Below are 14,775 nucleotides of genomic sequence, written 5' to 3' on the forward strand. Positions count from 1 at the left end.
AGCGTCTGATCATGTGTTCCTCATCTTCAGTCACTACTCTTAAGCCAACTAACTGTTTCTGAGACAATATGACAGTGAAATTCCTTGAGTCTAGAACATGCTCCAACAGTAAAAAGTTCTCCCAGAAATAATTTGCCATTACTAGTCAGGATTTAAAGGAAAGCATTCTGGGTTGTCAGCAAGATTTTCAGCTCTCACTACTACTGAGGGGTGTGATGATTTAACGGCTCACATGCCAACAATGACACAAAGTGGTCAGGTCCACAAATGGGCTTATATGACTTTTGCCCTAAAACCTTTTTTATTCATATTTCTTCACCTCTAATGTTACAGTTGCCCTTATTTTTTCCTTAGATCACAATGACAACTCAAAGCTGGGGACTTTTACAACATTAAGCTTCCAAGTACTCTGTGTGTCTACAGGGACCATAGCTAAAACTACTCTGGGCATTTTTTAAATTCAAATTAAGAACTCATATTAAGAATTAACACTAATTAAAGTGATAGGTCCAGCTTCCAGACTTTACATCTATGTAAAAGAAAAACCAATGCTTTGAAAAAGCTTCCTAAACAGAAAGACAAACATGGAACTGTATTAGTCTCTCTTCCAAATTTCATCTGTCTCTGAAGCCCAAACTTCTTCAAACTATTTTCATTATACTGTTATCTTTAGATACTTAATTAATTTGCAACAAAGTCCCCAGTATTTTCATTCCTTAGCATCACGCTCAGTGTGGCCCCAGAGTAAAGAATACATATTCACTCTCTTAGAAGCTAGAGATCTTACCATATTTAACAAGAAGCATCTCTGACAGTAATTGGAGTTCTGTATCAAGGTAAATAAATGGTAAGATCATAAGAACATACTCTAGTGGCCACATGCATCCGGCAAACACTAACATCAGAGAGCAAATTTAACATACAGTCTCGGTGGATATGAATTTTCTGTAAACAAACAATCTGAAGAAAGCCTCACTTTTGTCATCTGTTATTCCCATTGAAGAAAAATGAATATTCTGTTTCATACTTTTCCTACCAGGTGGCTTCATTATTTACCACTAGTCTTTTTTCCCTCAACATGTGTGCAACACTGTAATATCCTCAATGACAACAGATTAAGGCTTTTTTCCTCAACAGTAGCATTGAATGCAAATTACCCAAATTACCCAATATGCTAGAATGATGGTAACTTCACAAGGGTACGTTGGAGAGAGAGTTTCTCATATTGCTGGGGAAAAAAAGCTCACTTCTATCAAGATACAAAGGCCCCTCCTCACAGCATATATTCCCACAAGGACAGGGCATGGAGTGAAAAGCAGTCAAGGATGGGGACAGTCACAGAGGCTCTAATCTTCCCGGTCACTGGGTATGTGAGGAGCGTTGAGCAAGTCACTTATTCTCCCTACACTGGCTATCCCTGTGCAACACAGAGATAACTCTGCTTCCTCCCTTCAAACAAAGTGCTGGAGGCATAAAAATTCCTAGACTGAGAGGTGTAAAATCCCTTGATGGTGAGGTAATTGCCTTGAGCAAATAGTGGCTGGATAACTCAGACTGAAGTTTGAGCACTGTGCTTAAAGGGTTAAGTTCAGAGAAAAAAGGCAAAGACAGGCATGAAGGGCTCCCTTCTACATACCTAGAAATCAGTGGCTTCAGCAAACACAGGACTGGCCTCTAAATGCTGAAGCTGTGCTAAGATGTCTGCTACAGAGAAAGAAATACTTATTCTGACCTGGAATAAAAAAAAAGAAAGGCAAATGCCATGGCTTTGAAATAAAAGAGCAAAAAGAAAGAATAGGCTCAGGAGGGTTTATAAATCCTCTTAGGCAGCCTCTCAATATTCCCTTCCCTACAACTTTTGAGCAGGGCTTTAGAAAATTTCAAGGAGGATGGTCAGACACTATGATTATAGCCATTTCTGGCTTCATCCTGATTAGAATGGCAGTCAAGTTTGATGGGTGTTAACTCATCAGGTCCAAACAAACCTCAGTATAAATATAGCCTTATTGTGCCTCTGCTTTGGAATAGCCTTAGTTTGCTTTAAGCTTTGCTTCAGTTATAGCATTCCTGAGTATCTGCAAAAACAAAGTAAAAATAGATTTATAGTGACACCAAGAAAGGGTCAGGGGGCAATGTTCAGATGAATGTCATAATCAAGGTGAAATCTCTAAAATATTTTTAGAGGAAATGGTTGCTATCAAATATTCTAGTACGAGACAAAGAAATTAAAACTTTTGGAAGGATTTTGAAGTGTTGAACCAGCAGGGCAAAACTGGAGATATCCCCTTTTTACAACCCTGGGTTATGAAAGGGTCAAAAGCTCTCTTTCAAGGAAAAAGACAATTGTGAAGGAAAGAACAGGCTAGAATTGTTCAAGCTGCTCCACCTTGTTGTAGGGGGCTGACACGATCCCCAGGCAGCTGTCAGGAATGAAACAGGGCAGTGACAAATCACAACTACATTTGCCCTCTTCCTCCCTCAGACCTTTAACACTGCATGCCTAACCCCAAGCACTCTCCACAGCACTGCTGCTAACTTGCAGCAAACCATCCCCTGTTTATAAGATTCCAACAGCTTCCCAGCTGGGGAGTGCTCTTTCCCCTCAGCTACACAACCTAGTTTGCAGTAGCTGCATTATCAATGGCTCTACCCTTGTCAAAGCCCACTCAACCTTCTCACAAAGGCAGGAGATGCTCTTGTATGACCAGACGTGACAACGCCCCAGGCTGCATTTCCCCCCTTCAAACACCCACCACAGACCGATGGCCAGCCCTTGTAGCCTCCAGGTATTCCCGGCAGGGCAGGCATTTCTATTAACTCAACATTCAAGAAGTGCATGACTGAGAAGGGGGGAAGAGCAATCAAAGCGTTTGAAATGCCAGAGTCCTGCCAAGTTTCCTGTGCTGTACCCTGCTACGTTAGTTATAACTGCAAGTAGCTACTATCAGCAGCTGATTGAGCAAAAAGCTATTTTGGAGCTCAGAAAATTAAGACACTCTCAACATGCAGATAGAATTTAAGTGTGAAAGCCTGGCCCTGTCTGTTCCTCTCCATTTCAAGATCGTAGCTCCCTACAATCCCGATAGGAAGCTGGAGTATCTTAACTACAATGAAAAATAAGCATCACAAATCCCTAGTTCCTGCTTCAAGTGTTGCAATATCTCTGAGAAGCTGAAAAAATCTTCTGCTTAGCTGTCCCATCACTTATTCAGTCACTTAGATTGCCTTTGTTACTGGTGATGTCCAAAGGTTTTCATGTAGAGCTGCCAGAGAAGCCATTGCTGAACGTGCATCTCCCCATCTTGGGCCATGACAGGAGTGTGCCAGATGCACATCTTAAAAAGCAGAGTGTGTATCAGCCTCCTCACAGAGCCCTGTCAGAAAATTTGATTAATGGTAACGTGCTACAAATCCTAAGCAAAAAACACAGCCCCTCAGAAGTGTTCTACCCAGATCAAAGCCATGTGGCCATGGATACTCGGCACCAAATGCAGTTTCTGAGGCTCTTTTGCCAATTGGAATGTTTCAAACTGAAAAAGATTTTAGGTTAACAGAAGGTTTGGGAGTCATGTTTTCATAGCCTCTGAAGTTTCAGAGTAAAAAGCACCACACTAGACTCCAGTGGTTTGAAAAACCTGAAACCTTCAGTGAACACTAAATTTAAATTATTTGGGACAGAAGGAAGAACAGGCTTTCCACTCCTGCTCCATGACCCAGAGGTTAATGGACTAATGTGATAAAACAATGGGTTATAATAGTAGTCTCAATACAATCAAAATCATAAAACTAATGGTGATCTGTTTCAGATTAAGCCACTGATGAAAATAAAGGATTAAATATTTTCCCCCATTTATTAACCACATTGAAGATTTCAGCCATGTAAAAGTGTGATTTACATGTATGCAATTGCACACACACTGGCAAATCTATGTAAAGACATCCATTAGTCCATTTAGTCATTAAACCTTGTACTACCAGATTTCACTTACTCATAACAAGGAATTCTACTAATTTCTACATCAAGAGGGTTATTTTAGAAGCAGCTTAATATAGGTATCAACAGAAGAAAATACCTGCTGAAATAGACTGTGTTATGCTAGAGAGGGTATAAGAAGAGTAAAAAGACTGAATAAATGACACACTACATGATATGCTATTTGTCTCAGCAGACTTCACTAAGGGCAGGAACACAACTGCATGCAGTTGGTCATTTCCAACTAGGCCTCCTACTTCTGGAAATAAGCTTTAATTAAAATGTGGGAAGTCAGTGGTGTTCTCTCTCACAGATCCTCAGGATCCTCATGAGTCCCATTTTACCTCTAAAATGAAATTATAAGAAGAATTTTCCCATAACAAGACATATGTCTTGCCATTGTGTTCACAGCAAAACCTCATTTGCTGTTTCTTGAAACAGCGTGATCTAAACAGACAGATTTGGAAAGAGAGAAGGAGACCAAGTTTCAGCTGGAATTTATAGTTAGGAAGACACCTGCTGTTGAGGTGAAACAAACACAAGTCAAGCATTTCAAAGGTCTTTATCACTCTGTCAATTCATTTTCAAATCCTATCCTGGAAAGAGTCTACCCATATGCAAGAAAAGCAGGCATCCTGCAAACACAATGGATCCTTCTCCTTTTCCAGTATGTTGGAGCAGCCTTGAGGGTACCATAAATCAGCTGGGGGTTGGAAAGATTGTAATGCAGGTCCAAGACAGAAGTACCTGTTCCAAAGGCTTATTTCCCTGCAGTTGACATTACAGCTGACCCTCAATAATCAGTAGTAATGATTTGTATGACAGCAAAACTGAGGGATCAGCTGAGGAGCCATGGGACCTAACACCTATTGTGAAGGAAAAAAAAAAGCTTGCAACCTAAGTAACAGAACAAGATAAAAGGATTTACCTTCAGGCTGCAGATTGAGAGGCACATCACAGCCAGAATGGAGCAACTTGTTGAAAAAGAACTAAACCAGGAACTGGTTTAAACTAAACACAGATTTCTCGCATCTTTGTCCATTCCCTGACCCATAGCTGATCATTTCCCACACAGCCTTGGGAGACTTTCACTTCTAAGTTCCTTTGAGGCTGCTGCACTTTGGCCCCATCCCACACATCCCAGTGTGCTTTTCGCTTCCCTTCATCTGAGCTGGCTGCAACAAATGTTCCTTCTTTGGCCTCTCTTTGTGGACAGGCATCTGTTATCCTGTCAAAGACACAGGGCCCGAAGAAATGCAGCTACTTTCTGCTCCTCACAGCAATGCTGACACCCCTGGTGTCCCATTAGTAGAGGAACATTGTTTTCCAGCCTCCTGGATGCTCCAGCTGAACAGCTGTCCTCCCGAGGAACGTGCAGCCCAAGCGAGTTAGACACGCTCATTTGTAATGGCTGCAAGAGCCACGTGCCCCTCTCACTTTATCTGGAGACTGGCAAAACAACTCACACCTGTACATAACCCTATGCCTCTAACTGTTCAGACATAGCTCAAAGTCATCTCACTTTAAGAACCTCCTCCCTTACACATGTTGTCTTCTCTGACTCCCACAGTCTCTCTCCCTCTCCAGCCAGTCTTAATGTAAAACAAAAGATGTCACCAGAGCCCGCCCCTCCATTCATCCCTCCTGCTCACAATTTTTTCATTTCTGCATGTGCCTCTGAGATCCCTTCCCCTTCTCCCACAATCTCTGAAGCTCAAAATGTACCATTAGCTCTCAATGTCTTTGTCTCTGCTTCTGGGGAAGTTTCACAGCTCCAAACACCTTTTCCACCAGCAGATTCAGCTGGATTGATTTCTTTTGCCTTCAGCTCTCCCACTGTCCACAAGGGATCCCACTTGACTGCATGCCAGACCCCCTGCTCGGGGAGCTGCATTGGCCATATGCTGTTCAGCCTGTGCATCGTGCTCAAAGTGTGATATTCAGCCACGCACCAAGACTTCAGAGTCACAGTCAGAATTAATAAAGTACATAGGGACACCTTCTCCCTCCACACCTTTGATTTTCCCACCTGCATAATGTGTGGTTATGCAGCTATTTTCTTGATGACTGAGATATAAGCAGACTAATAACACTGCAGTATATTATTTTTCAACATTTGCTTTCATTCTGGAAAAAAAAGCCATAAAAAATGTGAGTAAAATTGAGAACAGATCCTTTCAGCTGGTGTAAATCTAGATACTTCCATTGACTTTTGGTGGATTTATGCCAGTTTCAAAGTGAAGATTCAACCCTTAAAATAACAAGTCACATGTTTTGCACATATCCCATATTCTTAATAAATTATCTAACAGGTTTTCATTTAATTAAAACTTGACAGAGATATTTTTGTATGGAAGGATATTAATGGAGATCCTGCTAATCCTGGACAAGTTGCTTTGCATTTGACACTGATGCAATACTTGGAAATTAGAGTGGAAGAATAGTATGGTCCCACTCGAATAATTGCCCCACTGACTTGAGCTTTACCCCAAAAATGAGCAGATGAGGTCACACACTAAGAATTTCACTCTGTTAAATTGCTATGTGCTGATTCTCTGCCTTGCTTTTTAAAAGTAAGGTGACAAAGATCACTGTAATCTACATTTAATGAAACATCATATCTCCTGTGTATTCTCATTGATCATATCTTTTTTTTTTTAATCATTCTTAAGAAAATATTGGGCTTTTGAAATGACAGAGGCTCCTTTCCTTGAAGAAACTCTTGCTGCCTGCCACTGATCTTGTTATATGCTTTGAGAGTCTGCTCCACTTGTAATTAGAGTCAAACCATCAGGGTGTTTTTGAACCACAGAATACCTTTCCAGCAGCAAAATCTAGTCAACAAAATGCAACTTGTACTGCTTTCTTTAAGTGTCAAACTGCCTGGGATTGTTTTGCCATAGCTGGGGACTTTGAAAACAGTAACAAAACAAAACAAGGCAGGGGGCTGACAAAACTTTGTGAGAACCTGACAGAAAATGGCCAAAATTGCAGGCAAGCTGAACCCTTCTTCCAAGTAGCACTCCTGAGTAAGACAGCAATAGTTAATGCAAGCAGGTATTCCACATATTGATCACAGGATACCCATTCAAGATAGGCTTTTGCTCAAGACCTTTTCTGAACAGGGCAGCACCAGGATATCCCAGAGCCACCTTCTTTAAAGATTTTCCTATGCAAGGAGAATGCTGAATTCTGCATCTTCCAATTTATAAATCTGATCAGAATCTCCTGATTTATAATTGTTGACGTTGTAACTCTTCTGTATGCCACCATTTCTGCTCTTGCAAACACAGTGATTGTATTTGGCTGCTTCTTTCAGAAATCTATTGGTATTTCTTCCAAGTTTAGGAAATGGGAAAAGATAGTGCAAACTCCCTAATGTACTTTGCACATCAGAATTTAACCAGCCTCCAGTGAAACTGCTGAATTGTGCTTTGACAAATGTTATTTAATGCTGTTGTCAGAGGACATGATGTTTGCAATGTTATCCTGGAGGGAGTCAGGTTCTAAGAAAACTGACCATTCTTAATTTGCTTTCCATTTTCTAATGCTCACTAATGAACCATTATTTTTCTTGATGTCTTCTGTACCTCACCCCTAAATCAATGGAAGCCAAAATCTTCACCCTTTTTTGGAATAAAGGGGGTATCCAAAACAAAGCATCCCAGTACTTGACTCCAGGAGCTGGGGCTTTATGGAAAAGATCAAACATCAGATCTCAGCCCTTTTTATCATTAGCCAAATACAACCAACCCAAAAAAGTGACCTTAGCAGTCATATCTAAACAATAGGAGGTCTTCTTTTCTACACATAAACAAAGAGGGACTAAGGACCATTGAAATAAAATCACTCATGTCAGTAAAGAATCATTGACCACGTTCACTGCTTTTGGGAGGAGGCAAATACAGCAAGAATAAAGTGTTAATTATGTCAGTTCTGGTACTTGCCAAGCACTTGGGATCAGGTGAATGAGATGAGGCACAGATTAGAGTAGCTAAACATGAATTTCACTCGTACAATCATAGAATATCCCCAGTTAGAAAGGACCCATCAGGAGCATCTGTCCAACTCCTGCACAGGACAGTCTCAAGAGTCACACCTTGTGCACAAGAGCATTGTCCAAACACTTTTTGAACTCAGGCAGGCTCAGTGCTGTGAACACTTCCTTGGGGAACCTCTTCAGTGCCCAGTCACCCTCTGGATGAAGAAACCTTTTGTAATATTCAACCTAACCTTCCTCTATCTCTGTTTAATGATGTTCCCTGGGGTCCTATTAATGGTCACCACAGAAAAGAAATCAGTGCCTGCCCCTCCTCTTCCCCTCACAAGGAAGTTGTAACTGCAATGATGAGTCCCCTCAGTCTCCTCCAGGTTGAACAGACCAAGTGACCACAGCCTTCCCCTCTAGGTGCTTCACCATCTTCATCTCTCTTTTCTGGGTTGTCACTAACAGTTTTATATCTTTCTTATATTGTGGTGTCCAAAACTGTCCCCAGGACTCAAGGTGAGGCTGCCTCAGTGCAGAGCAGAGCAGGACAATCACCTCACCCTAAGCAGCTGACAGTGCTGTGCCTGTTGCCCCCCAGGCACTCTATGCTGTTATTTCAGGCTTTGAGGAACAAGTAACAAGATAAAAGGGTTCAAGTGTAAAAACAGAAACTATTCTAAGCCTCTGAAACTTCATCTAATTGGAAATCAAATTTGATGCCTGTACAATTCTCTCTATAATGTTCACTAAGGCTCTAAACTGGCAAATGCCTGCACACCATCTCAGACCTGACATCTGGGGCCAAGCTCTTCCATTTAAAGCCATCTTGGCCACTGCTCTCACCTGTCTTCTCCCAGCTGGGGAGAGAACTGCAGCAACCATCAGCCTGTTTCCTTCATTTCTGGTTTATAGGCTGGTTTCCTCTAAAAGGTCTTTGTAGGAGTTGCCAGGAGTTTGAGCATTTGAGTCTCTCTAGACCAACACCTACAGAGACAGAAAAGGATTAGCCCCAGGGCTGGCTGGACAGGAGAGATCTTTCATTCTCTGTAAGGAGCCTCAGGCAAACAATCACTGCTTCTGGATGGAGCAATGGAGTCTTTCCCTAAAGCACATTATGGTGCTCCGATCCTATGACCCCATATGATGGGGCTAAAAGCAACAGCAACCTTTTGCTTCTCTTTTCCTAGGAGTATCAGATACTACAAAGACTTCTTCCACTGTGCTGTACTTACACCTACCTGATCTTTCAGAAAGGATCCACGTTTGACAAGCAAAGCTATTAATCTTAATGCAAAATCTGCACAGGAATTCTCAAATAATTTTTAAATTATACATATACACAAAACCTGTAACATTTAAACATTTGCACCTATGCCTTCACCCAAAAGGCTCCTCAAGTATTTTCCCAAGGTATTTATTTTTCTTTTCTGAGTAACTACGTCTTGTCAGAAATATGAAATGGAATATTGGTAACTTACATTTATGAGTTCATTATGGCTAATTGACTCATCAAAATCGTAGGATTTTTTTTCTTCTTTTTTACTTCAAATTATCCAATCACAGACCGCAACAGCACAAAATACAGCCTTTATTCTTTATTTCATTCAATATGGAAAGTATACTGAGTAGCCCTTACCGACAATCTGATTTCTCACAAAGGAGTATTTGCAAAGTGAAAGATGGATATTCTGTGAAATATTTTACTTGTCATCAGTTTTGTGTTCTTATATCTCAGACTGAGACATCCTCTGACAGATGAGTTCAGGCACCAGAGGAAAGACTAGCAGTTCCTTTCTCAAAGGCTGGACCACACTGCTCCCGTGTGGTTTCTGAGGAAAACAGAATGGGCTGAAATGAATTTTCGACAGAGGAACTCCTCATCCCCTACTTCCAGAAATCAGGCCCTTTGTATGTTTCTTAGATGGCAGTATGCATTCTCTTGACACCTGACAAAATAAAAATGACAGTGGCAAATTTCAAGCAGAGGGTTTCTGGGGGTTTTTTTAAGTCCCCTGCAATATTAGTGCCAGTACATAGCTCCTCTGAGTAGCTCATCTCTTGGTTATTAGCACATGGCTAAGTGGTTCACACCTAAAGTAAAGGAAGAATTCTGCACCTGCTGAGAAGGTCTCCTCACATACTTAAAATCAGAGGTCTGGGCTGCTTCACCCACAGGACAGAGATCCATGTCACAGGGGCTGCAGTGAGGAAGCACCAGTTCCTGAGAGAAATTGGCACCCAGAGACACAGAACCATAAAATAGCCTGAGTGGAAGGGACCCACAAGGATCAAAGTCCAACCCCTGGCCCTGCACAGGACCAACCCAGGAATGGTGGTGACATTGGTCTCTGACAGGTATTATTAAACAGCAGAAATAGCATTTGGCTGCTATTCTTGCACATTAGACAGTGGGAATGATTCCTGCAAGGTTCAATCCCAAAAACATCAAATATTTTTAATAAGAGTGCAAATATTCCTCTCCTGAGAAGTCTAAAAAGTCAAATGCTATTGATGACCAAATAGCACCTCAGCAGAAGGCATTGCCAGGATCAGGTCCTTCATTTGCAAAGTATTTATTCCATAATACAGTTACATCAAATGAGGTGACAGATATACAGGTATTCAGGAATCTGAATCATTAGCACCAACCACAATAGAAAAATTACCTGAAAAATATTTGTATGCTCACTAGACTTGTTCTTCAAATATGTGTTAGGGCCAGTAGCATTTCCTGTAAAGAGATTATATTTTCTTTTGATTATTACACAGCTAATCTTACATTAATCCAGTGGATTCTTTTCCCATTGATCTAAATTGTTGCTTTATACTCAAAGTATATCTGAAAATAGACAGTGAAAACAGCTGCTACTTTTCAGAGTAAAAGTATTTTTTGACCTGTTCTATCAGAAAGGCTTGTCTTACTCAAAGACAAACTCAAAAGCTATTTACCCTTATCTGGGGAACATTCAGAGAGAGAGAGGTGGGAGGTGGGGAGTGAAAGAGACCTAAAAGAAACAATTCTATATAGAAACAAGCCTTACAGAAGAAACCTCAAAGAAACCCCAAAAGCTAATTCTACACAACTCCTCCTTTTCCTTTTCTATGGAAAACCAGCAGACTGACAGCTCATATAAATAGAGCAGATGAGTTCAGCATGAAGGCAAGAAGGAACAGAAATTCCTGTTGGATTGTGGAAGCAATATCTATCCCAGAGATTGTTACTGTATCATCTCAGATTGCTTGCAGGCCCCATTACAATTAAAAAAATATATTTGTGAATCAGACAGAAATGTGGTATCTTAGAACGGAATCACAGGATCTGTCAGCATTCTGGAGAGTTTACTTTTAACGTGTACCAGGCCTTAACCACATGCACACAAAGCACAATGAACACAGACTTAAAAGTTCCAATGGTTCATAGACCCTCAAAAGGGATGAACAGCTCTGAAGAAGATGTTATGGTGCATCAAGCAAATCCTCCTTAGTTCACACAGTTATTGACCCGAGACATCACAATTATTCCTTCAGAGCCATTAGGGGTCAAATGTGTTAATCCCAGTGCCAGCACAGATTATTTGTTACACATTTTAGTGAGAAGGATAAGAAGGATGTTATATGGGAACTGCAGGCACTCATCATTTGGAGACTACCTCTCGTCAGCCTTGATACCCAGGGCCTTGCATTACACAAGACAAAACAAGGAGTGGAACAGGAGATCAGGGCAGCAGGGAGAGGTACAAAGCCACCAGAAGGCAACATGTCCTGTTGGGACAACCCAGCTGCTCTCTCCCCAGGTCCAACTGTGTGCTGGTTGGCACAGAGCTGGAGAAGAGACATTTTCCTTTTAAGTGCAATATGCCCACAAACCACATCGAAACAGCTGCATCCCCTTCATTCCCTCTGGTACAGGGAATCACTGTCACCAAACTTCCCACCGGATTGCAAGGAAGTGTTTTTGTATCATTTTACATCTGAAAAAGCCAGTGGCAAGCAGAGGCTTAAGCAGAGAAAAACCTAGAGCTGTACCAGCTGAGGGAAGGAGTTACCTGGAATACTCAGCAACCCTTGGTACTGCACTGCCAAATAGCCAAATTCACAAAAGCTAGACTTTAACTGCAAGACACTTCCATGTGCCTTTCAGACCTCTTGGATGAGCACACAAATCTCTCAGCTGCCTATTCCAAAAGGTTTGTGCACATTTTTCATCAAGAAACACATTTGCACCCTCCTTTGTGGGCAGCACCTTAGGGAAGCAGATCATTCCAGCTCCAGGAGCAAAACCCACAGTAAAGACAATCAAGCCTTCATCAGCCTCTGACAGAAAAATGCTGATGTGTAGTAGGTGTGACACAGATCACATAAATCAGCATTTCTGAAGTGACTCCTTTCTTCATGGTGCCAAAATTGTCATAACTAGCTATTTTTGCCTTTTCTAAAAAAAAAAAAAAAAAAAAGCACCAACAAGAGCAAGGATATTTAAGGTAGGAATTGCTTGAAATGCCTAAAAATAGTTTAAAACTATTGTTTGGGTCACTCAAATTTACCCACAATTAATAACATAAAAGCCATTCTAAACAAATTTAGGCATCATTGGGCTGATGATTTTCTACTGAACTTGCCAAGGTACTCTTCCTGAAAGCAAGGACACAAAGTGGGCTATGCAGCAGTGGAGGTAAAAAGGAAATGTGCCAAACCCCACAGTCCACCAGCTGTGGAACTCTGCCCTGGGATGCAACATGCAAAATATTGGAGGCAGTAAAGGAAAGGGTCCCCTTAACACCGTAACAGTATGCTCATAACACCACATAACCCAAACTATCTGCAGTCTTCTGCATCATTCCTGTGGCATACAGACACCCTTTAATCATGGAATAAGCAAAGAGGACATACATAAAAATAGCACACAACACGAAGATGAATATAAACCATTTACTGCATCATCTCTCAGAAGACACAGTAAAGAAGTACAGAAGATTACTCTTATTTGTAAGATTCCTCATTCCACAGGAATGCCATTTTTTACCTCCACTCATGTTGTACATTACTCTGTCCTGTAGGATATACACATAAACGCTAATATAGTATTAATATGATAACACAGGGCCTCATTTTCTTGCAATTTCTTAATACTCAGCTGGTAACAGCTGCACTGCAGCTTCTATTAAATTATTTTCCAGTAGCAGAATACTTCCATGGAGCAGGATAAAGAAAAAAGTAATGTCTTCATCTGGGGCTTAAACTAGTCTCAAAAATGTCATACAAAATATTGCTTAAGTACTTTAGGAAAGTGTGAGAGAACTCTTCTGTCTTTGGGTTATTCATTTGGGGGAAGGTAAACAGGTTTTGGCTATGTGCAACCTTCAAATTGCATGCAAGCCAAACATTTCTAATTTCCTTCACAGATAACTGAATATTACAGAGACTGTGAGGGGGGATGAGAGGCAAATGAAGAGAAAATACAGGAAAACAATACTTCTAGTGTACACCATACAAAATTTTACATTTACTTAGTTTTGCATATCTTGAAGGGAAAATCAAGTGAGTACTGCAAACCCGTAAGAAGGCTATCAACCTGTGAAGTCAAATTTTATAATGGCACCAAAACATTTCACAGCTCCTTAACAGTGTAAGTGGAGAAACTGGATTCTCCATTTCCAGTTCTCTTTGTAAAGACAGTGAAGCTCAGATTCAGCAAACTACTTAAACTATTTAAGTATTAAGCAAGAGCATTATCTCAACTAATATGTATGCAAGAAGTCAGAAGATTTGAGTTAGGCATGCCTTGAAAATATTTTTTTAATAAATATCACTCAATTGACTGAGAACAGATGTGAAAAATGAATAAATACTAATATGGAGGATATCATCCATTTTCCCCTCAAACCCACAAATCCACAACTGTACCCAGCCACACAAGGCAAACAAAGATTTTCTACTCACTTGAACAAGAAATTCAAAGCCATCTTTTTTGTGTAACTGCTTTCCTGCGATAGGAGGAAAATTCTTTTATACTTTTATCTTGAATTAAGTAAGTCCTGTGAGAGGGGATTGTTTACATTTGGCCAAATGTTTTCATTTTTGTGCCAATTTTAAAACCATGAATTTGTTCTTTGCAGTGATTATCTATGCTGAGATGATGACTATGTTTTGTGTTATTCTCATCTACTTACAAGCTAAGATTTCTACCAAAAAATTTCCTTTAAAACCTGCAAGTAAGATAACATCTTTTACATAAAATCCAAACTGAATATAAAAACAGAGGTACTTTGTAAAAGCCTTCCTCTGTGGCTACCATTATTCACAATAAATGCTTTTAGTTTACCCTAGATGGCAAAACTAGAAACCAGACTGAAGCTTTATATTCAAAAGCTAGTCAAGGTCATGTCACTATTCATAAAATAATATGAACATCAGTCCCAGGTACACGCTGTTGGGAATGCTCAATAAAGATCAACTCTTCGGATGCATTTTTAGTTGGTGAAATTACAATAGAGGCAGGACACTCAGAAAGGGCTGCTCAATGCCTCCCATTCCCTATTTCCTCTTGGGAAACTGAGTCATCACCCCATTTTTCCCTTCCCTTCACTTTCTGGTGCACAGACTGATTCACACTGATGTCCAGGTCTAATCTTAGCACCACAGTACCAAGCACAAGAGCTGAAGTATCCCAGCACCTATAGACATGCCAGGGCAGCAGACACCTCAACATGAGCAGAAACCAAAGACTGTGAGCAGCTCCCTTGACCTCAAAGGAAAGTGGCCCGAAGTATCAGGGCTATCATGGCCATAGCTGTCTTCAGGATACAGGTAAAAT

At 40.7% G+C, this 14,775-nt stretch overlaps 1 long non-coding RNA gene across 1 annotated transcript in view; it reads right to left on the reverse strand.

The window, feature by feature from the left end:
* Nucleotides 1-9,501: 9,501 nt before the first annotated feature.
* Nucleotides 9,502-14,775, reverse strand: part of LOC117244107 — a 33,685-nt gene continuing 28,411 nt past the window's right edge. Inside the window, exons 2-3 of the long non-coding RNA XR_004496568.1 lie at nucleotides 10,628-10,692; nucleotides 9,502-9,907 (exon numbers count right to left, since the gene is read on the reverse strand). This is a non-coding gene — a long non-coding RNA (uncharacterized LOC117244107). The remainder of the gene's footprint in view (nucleotides 9,908-10,627; nucleotides 10,693-14,775) is intronic.

This window comes from Parus major, chromosome 3 (assembly GCF_001522545.3).
Source record: "Parus major isolate Abel chromosome 3, Parus_major1.1, whole genome shotgun sequence".
NCBI lineage: Eukaryota > Metazoa > Chordata > Aves > Passeriformes > Paridae > Parus > Parus major.